Source organism: Haliaeetus leucocephalus, unplaced genomic scaffold, assembly GCF_000737465.1.
Source record: "Haliaeetus leucocephalus isolate CR32 unplaced genomic scaffold, Haliaeetus_leucocephalus-4.0 Scaffold2, whole genome shotgun sequence".
In the NCBI taxonomy this organism is placed as follows: domain Eukaryota; kingdom Metazoa; phylum Chordata; class Aves; order Accipitriformes; family Accipitridae; genus Haliaeetus; species Haliaeetus leucocephalus.
Genome location: NW_010972438.1, coordinates 14957252 through 14965877, shown reverse-complemented (window position 1 = coordinate 14965877; position 8626 = coordinate 14957252). Strand labels below are relative to the sequence as shown.

Below are 8626 nucleotides of genomic sequence, written 5' to 3'. Positions count from 1 at the left end.
AAAAGAAGGGGGGGGGGGGGGGGGTGAGCAATACCACACATTTATTTCATTATAAACATATGTAAAGAATCAAATGAGGACATAATTTGGCTTGCATTTTCATTTTTATAATTACTTTTAGAAGGTAAAGAAAACAGTAGGGTAAAGGAAAAAAAAGAACAAAACTTAAGTAAAAAATAATATATCTATATTACAATTTAAATAGCCAAGCTTCTTTTTCTAGCTGCAATCTCATTTGCCTTGCTCATGGAGCATCCAAGTTGTACATAATAAAAAGTGAAGCAAGTAGGTTGATTCACATATGCAACTCCATATTGCTAATTTATCATCTAGTCCAGATTTCTTCTGCCTTGTTTATAAGCAAGAAAAACTGAACCCTTGTGTCATGGTTTAACCCCACCTGGCAAGTGAGCACCATGCAGCCACTCACTCACCACCCCCCTCCCCAGTGTGTTGGGGGAGAGAATTTACATAAATAAATAAATAAAAAGCAAAACTCATAGGTTGAGATAAAGACAGTTTCATAGGACAGAAAGGAAGAAAATAATAATGACAGTAATAATAATGACAATAATAATAAAATAATTGGAATATACAAAACAAGCGAGGCACAATGCAATTTCTCATGAACTCAACAACCAATGCTGAGTTAGTTCCCAAGGCAGTGCTTTGCAAGCCCCAGCCCCACTCCCCCCAGTTTATATACTGGGCATGACATCACATGGCAAGGAATACCCCTTTGGCCAATTTGGGTCAGCTGTCCTGGCTGTGTCCCCTCCCAACTTCTTGTGTCCCTCCAGCCTTCTTGCTGGCTGGGCATGAGAAGCTGAAAAATCCTTGACTTGGTATAAAAACACTACTTAACAACAACTGAAAACATCAGTGTGTATCAACATTATTCTCATCCTAAATCCAAAACATAACACTATACCAGCTACTAGAAAGAAAGTGAACTCTATCCCAGCTGAAACCAGGACATTATGATATTAAACAAATATTTCCTTACAAGTTATGTCTACAATAGGAAAAGTCACACTTCCAATGCATCAGGCATATTTTGATAATGCCAAAATAAACAATGTTTTTCAAATAAGGCAAAGGTAGAACACTGAAAAAACTTGTTACACATGTTCATGCAACAGCAAACATCTATACTGTCAACATTCATACCAACAGTCTTTGAAACATAAGGCTGTTTACCTGATAACACATACATACATTAAACACATATTAAAGACTGCAATTACTTCTGTTAGGAATAAAACCTAAGAACTGAAAATAATGCAAAAGGAAATTGACTGAATTTATAATTAGACCTGTAAATTTGTCTATTTTCACATTAAGTACGTTTAAGAATATTCTGTCTTTTACATTAATAACACTTGTCATTTTCAGATGCATTTAAAAATTATAAGTCTACCTTAGAAATAATCAGAAATACATCTAGGCAACAGCGTATTTGCAATTGAATTCACTAAGGCTACTCACACAAACGTTATTAAATACAGGCTTATATATTTGCAGGATAAAGCTATATTTTTCTTTTTTGCTACAAAGCTTCCATTCTCATAAGAAAGCAACAGAATAATCACAGGATCAGTTACCTATGTAACTTCCAGCATTTTCTTAAAATACTGAAATATCCAGATATTTACAATTTAGCAAGCCTAACTATCCACTGTGCATTTTACATTTCTTGGATTCAAGCGTAGTAATATACAAACTCAATTATAAAACAAAAAGCATACATTTGTGCATTCAGCATGCTTCGAAGCCATCAGAATTCAAAACAAGCAGAACATCTCTCCTCTGTTCTCTTCACTAGAGTTTAAGGGTATGCACATGTTTTAGGATCATGCAAAAAAAAAAAAAAAAAAAAAGAAAAAAGAAACTGGATGTGCCTCAGCCACAGTAGATCAAAAGTTCTCCAAGGAAATTACAAGCTCTCTAAGTGAGAAGTGATTTAGTAGACTACCTCTCAATCCAGCACAGAATCAACACCATGGAACCATTAGAAAGCACTGCACTTCTGGAATTACCTCTTTTAAAATTTATTTATTCACAGAAAATGTTGAAAAGAGTTTCCCAACCACTTGGTTGTTGGTTATTAACAACTTCATAGCACAAACCAGTCTTCCACCTTTGCGCTGACACTGAACCTATCTTCGCTGAGCATAATCATGCCAATTCACAAGTGCAATTTATAAGTCCTCACAGGCATCCAACATCAACATTTGACATTGATGACAGATGTTATTATAACTGCTTTCCTTAAGGAAAAACAAATTGTCTGAGCAGATTTCAAATGAGGTCTGTGAAAGATACATAAATGAAAACCAAGGTACATCATGATGGCCAATGCTTAGCCATCAAAAATAAGCATGCTTTACACAGCAAACTGTCTTCCAGAGAAGCACATGAGAATACTCATTTCTTGCACTATTGCTTGACTTCTGTCAACGAAAAGAACTATGCTCCATAATGTCATATTTGTTCACTAATCTGAATTGTTCAAAGAACTTAAGTGGTAAGAACCATATTTCAGCAACAATGTATTTTGAGGAAAAGAATGCACCACAGAAAACTGTTTAAGTCAAAGTCCACACTGTCACAGAAATAACACAGGCCTATGCTGTTTTATAAAGTTATTAGATTCCGACATTGCACATACCACAGACATAATGAGATATGTATTTTAGCAGATTACCTGTAAATTAATTTTACCAACCAGAAAAAGTGCTTAGTTAACAATACTGAAAACTGAAGAAGCATCAGCACAATCTCCAACGGGATTCAACTCATATTTGACAAAGAAATCAATTCCTGAGAACTCAAGTATTGTGGTCTCCAAGTCCATTCAACTTGTTATTTTTGCAATAAGACAACCCAAATAGATGCCAAGTAGTGTAGCCACGAGTACAGACACAGTAAGCCTCCATTAGGAATTGGAATGAAGTCACCAGTGTGTTTTGTTAGCCTCTCAGTCAGTAGAATAGTATGGATAGCCAGTAAATCAGCATTCATCGCAAGTCATCTGAGCTATTTACTTGGAAGAAAACTGTCCCACATATTACCAATGCTCTGTGCAACATGTGATCTGTTGGACTAAATTCAGGACTGGCAAAGACTTTTGTTACATTTCTTTCACTTCCTTTGAAATAAATTGCACATTATTATGTGACCAAAAAGGTGACCAATTAAAAAATTAAGTGCTCCAGAAAAAGATTTAACTGATGTTTCTGCTGATTTGCCTTTGCCTTTTCTTCTAAGTATCACCCAGGAGAAGCAGCACTATCCAGTTCACTTAAGAGAATTTTGTTTCTGAGCTTTCCCTTGATCAACTATTATCCTCAAAAAGAAATTATAAACTCATTTTGCTTTAAAGTAACTCTTGCCCTTTTACCAGGACTTTGTAGAAAATACAAGCTAGTATTAATGTTGCAAAATAAACAAGTTGAGGCAACCTCATCATTGCTACGCACATATAAGATCACTCAAAACCTAAAACTTACATTGTAAAAATATTTTAAAGCAATCCTAAAACTGAAAAACACAATTATAATCTCACAAATACAAGAACAGTCAGTTTACAAAAAAAAAATTCAGTATCACAGTAGTATTTCCTAGGTGGATCTGACTAACCATCTCCATATATGTATTCCAGGCATCTTACAAACTAAATCAAACTGAGAAGATAACAAATGCATCATAATGGATAAAAATATAATAAACACCGTAAGAGATACAGGTGGGAGAACACATGTTGTCTTTGAAAGTAATACACAGGCTGGTTGCCTCACCCTCTTGGAGTTGTGAACCCACTCTTTTCTGTTAGTCATCCTTCAAAGGTCTGCAAGAATCATCTTTCTAAAGCAAGATCACCTTGAGCATTCTTTTCAAAAACATGCATGCTGAATAGCTAATTCTCTAAATATCAGGTATATTTGACATCCTAAGATGGCTGAATGTGCTCACTTGACATCTGGCTGCTAAGAATATGGGCCACCCCTTCCCTTACCACTTTTCTACAGTCTTCCGAGCAGGCAAGAAACAGGAGAGGCAACTGGCATGCATAATGGTATCTTACACTACCATTCATCAGAATTTGACCACCAGTAGGTTAGGGGAGTTGAAGAACCACCCATAGAATACATGAGATGGCGAGATGGGTCTCCTCCAAATGTAGCTTAACCACAAGAGAGAGTATCATAGGTATAATGAGGCATTCAAACAGGAACAGAAGGTGAAAGGAGGTCAATGTTCAGGAAGAGACATTGACCAGAGACACAATTTCTAAGGCAAGGAACTCCATTTTGCACAGTAGAGTGGGAAAGAACAAAAGATGCCTCTGCATGCCAGCTTTCTCCTTCATGCTTGGGAAGGAGGGAAACCATTTCAGTAACTGAATCCTCTACCTACTGCAAAGAGGGATGCATTTTAGTTCAAGGCAGAAGACACTTTCTATTCATAAACTCATCTTCATGGTACAGGAAGCAAAAACCCAACACAATTAGAAAGTCAAAGCATGTGATCTCAATGCTAGAGTGAGGAAGGAACATAAGACAGTATCATCTTCCACATCCAGGAATATCAGCTTAGGTGCCCCACCAACTGAGCAGGATTAAAATAGGAGCTATTTAAAAGATAACAGCAGCCAAGTCTCCTCCAAACCTGTCTAAACACACTTTCTCCAACACAGAAACAATGTTTCAACCCTCAGCACTACCCTACAAAATTATTTACTCCAACTGTTTTCTGGAGTTAGTATTTTTACCATCTACTCTCTCAAGTAAAGAAATGGCATTTTTGAGAGAATGACGTAGAGGACAGTTTACATACTCGCTGCCTTATCTCCTTCCCTTTGCATCTGAAATTTTAGTGGTGATAAAAGAAATGTCTATCTGAAGACATAGTAAAAATGAACTAGCACTACAAAAAACAACAAATAAAAAAATATCTCAGTTCTTAACTGAAGATCTACCCCACCCTGGGTGCACTTGTAAAAGATACAGCACAGAGTTTCTCCATAGTTCAAACATCTAGTTTCAACCTGAGCTGTGAAGCCATAGATCTCAGGGACTGCCCTCAATCTCATTAATCCTTTAGAAGAAGAAATTATGTTCCCTTCACTCACCAGACAGAAAGTTACTCCTTCCCCACCCCATCCCCCATTTCCTCTAGGAAAAGTGAAATTGCCAACTCACCTTGATGCCTTTTAAAACTGTTTTACACAGAGCTTTCAAGCAAAAAATAACAGCAATTGAAAGGTTTATTTTAAAGCACTGAAGAGATTTGGAAAGAGTTGTTTTCACACACACCCCTTAAGTCACCCACGATGCCAAGACTTAGACTGTAAGTCTCCTGCATCAAGAAACCGTAACAAAGCTTTTCCCACAGAAACAGATTCCTTAAGGGACCTGGAGAAACTTACCAGTACACACTCCCTGTATGCAAAAACAGACCCCCAAAAGGGACCTTTTCCTCTTCATATCCAGGGAAAAGAAGAAACCGTGAAACGCACTGCTCAAGCAGATGAGACCGTGAAGGGACAGGGGCTACAAGAGCCTTCGCTCTTCCACAGAACAGGTAAAGAAAATACCAGCCAGCACTAGCGGCAAAGCAAGACGGCAAACCGCCTGACCCCACGAAGCGACCGCGGGGCACTGAGGAGAAGCGGGCGGTGAATGAACCTCACCCCCGGGGCGCCCGCGCGGGCTCCTGTGAGGAGGAGGACAGCGGCCGCCAGGCTCCGCGAGCGGCGGCAGGCACGCGCCAGCCCCCGCCCTCTCGTCGCTAAGCCAGCTGAGGCGTTCCCGCCCCGCCCGCCACGGAGGGAGGGGAACGGGGCGGCGCCGCCATCCCGCCTGCAGCGACGGCCAGAGAAAACCGAGCCTGCCCGCCTGCCTCCTCCTCGCGGGCGGCTGGTACGGCCGCGAGAGTCGGCCCGCACCGAGGTAGATAGAGGGTGCCGTTCGCCCGAGCAGCGGCAGCAGTAGCGGGGCGAGGGGAAGCGGAGGGGGGGGGGTGTCCTTTTTATGAGGAGAATTCAAGGAAATCCCCCTGGCATAGGGATTGCTTTAGGGGTCCCTGTAGAGACGCAGGTGGAGGGGAGCCGGGCCAGGAAGGTGGTCGAGCTTCCCTCCTCGCTGAGGAGAAGCGAGACTGGGAGGGCTGGAAAACAACCGACCGTAGGGCCGCAGGAGGTCTCTTCCCGCGCCCTGGAAAGCGCAGCTGAACCAACGCTGTGGAGTTCTACGATTTCCTGAGGTGGGAGGAGGGCCGTAACAGATCTCTACAGCATGCTTCCCTCAGAACAGGGCGGCGAGGAGGCTGGCGGGGGTGGGGGCAGGCATGAGACGGGGGATCTTTTCCGTCCTCGACTTCGCTACAGGGAAATGAAGTGCCAGCGGAGAAGCGACTTGATGGAGGGGGGGACCTTCTCCCCCTTCCCCGCCCTTCGAAGGAGGGGGGAGCCGGAGAAGGGCCTGCTCTCGGTGGAGCTGCCGGGAAGGGCTCGCGTACGAGGTGGCCGCCCTGGACAGGCACACGGGGGATGGGGGCACAGGAATCGGAAATAAAAACAAATCACAAACAAACAAACAGTTAAGTGAAACCACTGATTTAAAAAGCCAACCAGAAAACTAACCCTGACAAGTAGGATTTGCCCTCCTCTTGACTGCACTTATTGGCCGTGCTTATTTGCAACGAGCTTGTATCTGCCAATGCAAGTGGCCGGTTGGTGTGTCCGTCAAAAGGGAAATATCAATTCGCCGCTAAGGGAGTAGATTCCCATCCATCCATCACAAGGCTTAGCAGGTAGCCGCCTAGAAATCAATCACACACTAATAAAAAAATATATCTATTCCTTCTCCATCACATTACTACTCTAGTACTCTCAGCAAAATATATATGTATCCTTGATGAATATCTGCATGGTTTTTATCATATGCATCACTCTTGTCCAACCTAAAATTATCTTTAAAAAAAAAAAAATCAATCACACAGCATCATAAATGAGGGACCCCAGTAAGTATTCATTAATTATATAGCTGCAAAATAATATCCTGTTAGTTTCTGGTTTCCATTTGCCAGCCACTAGAAGGGAACAGAAATCACTCACCTTTTTCCTGACACAATTTTTAAAGCACCAAACATTATCCAATATTTAGATATAAAGCTAGGAATTTCCAAAGCTCATCAATTCTATTCTAGAAAACTTTAACAGCAACAAAAATATTTTTAAACACTGGGCACAAAAAATGAGACTCCTATGGCTGCTTTTAATAGAAATTGCAAGAGAGGTTTCTCGTTGACGATTCTGTAGGGAGAGGCACTCTGTTACCAGAATAAGATGTGCACTTGGTCCCATTTATTACAATGTATTTCTAAAGCAATACAAAAAGCCCGTTCTGCGAATTCATTTCCAGTTTCAGCTACCAGACGGTTATAGAAAGCAATATATAGCAATTTCCTTAATCACAATAAATCTACAGTAATGTATTACAGCCATATTCTTATTTAAGCTTCTCACCTTTCAAATCATTGCATCTGTCTTTCATCCTCACATGGATTTTACAACATCACGTTTAGCTGACATCTCATTTGCGCGGAGGAAGGAGGCAGCAGGGAGAGCCGGAGCAACCGAACACCTACGAGGTGAGGAAAAGAAGGAACCTGCTGCAGTCGGGGGAGGCTGGTGTGCTCCTGTCCCTCGTCTTTCCGTCCCTCAGCGAGTCTCCCTCAGTCAGCTGCGAGCCTGGCTGTCTGGGTTGCCAGTCCCTGACTCAACATTCCCAGCATTCCCGAGGAGCTGGGGCTTCATCAGTGCTGAGCGGCCTGCCGCCGGGGGCAGCAGCAAGCTCTCCTAACAGCAGGCAGAGAGCAGTGGCAGCAACAGCACACGTACTGCAAACCTTGGATTTCTCAGAGCATTTGTCTCTGTCCATTCATTGCAAACCCATGGGTTCCAGTCCCCACCCAGTAAACGTCTGAAAGGAAAGTGTGTTACTCATTGTGAAATGGCCTAAAAATACACCTATGTCTGTGTGAAACTGCAGGGGCAAAATTGCTTTCTTGTCCCTGTTCACCAAAGGCCCAAAATGTTCAAAGCTAGGTGCTTAAGAACATGGTATCTAAAAATCCATTACCTTATGTGTGTACACACACAGGAGAAAAAAAAAAAATCTAAATCTGTGTTTTGGCTTAAGTGTAAAAGTAATTAAGACATCCATATTGTTTGTTAAAAAAAAAATGCGCAGAAAAAAAAAGCAGGAGATTAACTGCTATGTGAAGCCTGAAAGCCTTTTGCATCAGAAAACTGCAAACTGCATTAAAAATTACTCCTGAGATTTTATTTATTTAGTTTTGTATTAAGGGGAGTGAGGGAAACTTCTGTAAAGATCACCAACTTCTCATCCTAAGAAATTAGGGGGGGGTTTCCTCTTCTATTTTTCCCTCTTCTCAAATTTTGTTTTTGGGGGTTTAATTGCTCTTGATGCTATTATAACTGATCACCCTCAGTCCTTGCTTCAATGCAACTTCATAACTCACCTTACACAGATTTTCACAAATGTATTTTATCTGCCTCTTCTTTACCTCATTGCTGTGACAACATTTTTAGAAGCAC

At 41.3% G+C, this 8626-nt stretch overlaps 1 protein-coding gene across 1 annotated transcript in view; it reads right to left on the bottom strand.

Annotated features, from left to right (window-relative positions):
- The window catches only part of ERC2 (ELKS/RAB6-interacting/CAST family member 2), a 393279-nt gene extending 385510 nt beyond the window's left edge, over nucleotides 1–7769 (bottom strand). Inside the window, exon 1 of the mRNA XM_010573681.1 lies at nucleotides 7532–7769. The gene's annotated coding sequence lies outside the window, so the exon portion shown is untranslated. The remainder of the gene's footprint in view (nucleotides 1–7531) is intronic.
- Between the last annotated feature and the right edge of the window lie 857 nt (nucleotides 7770–8626).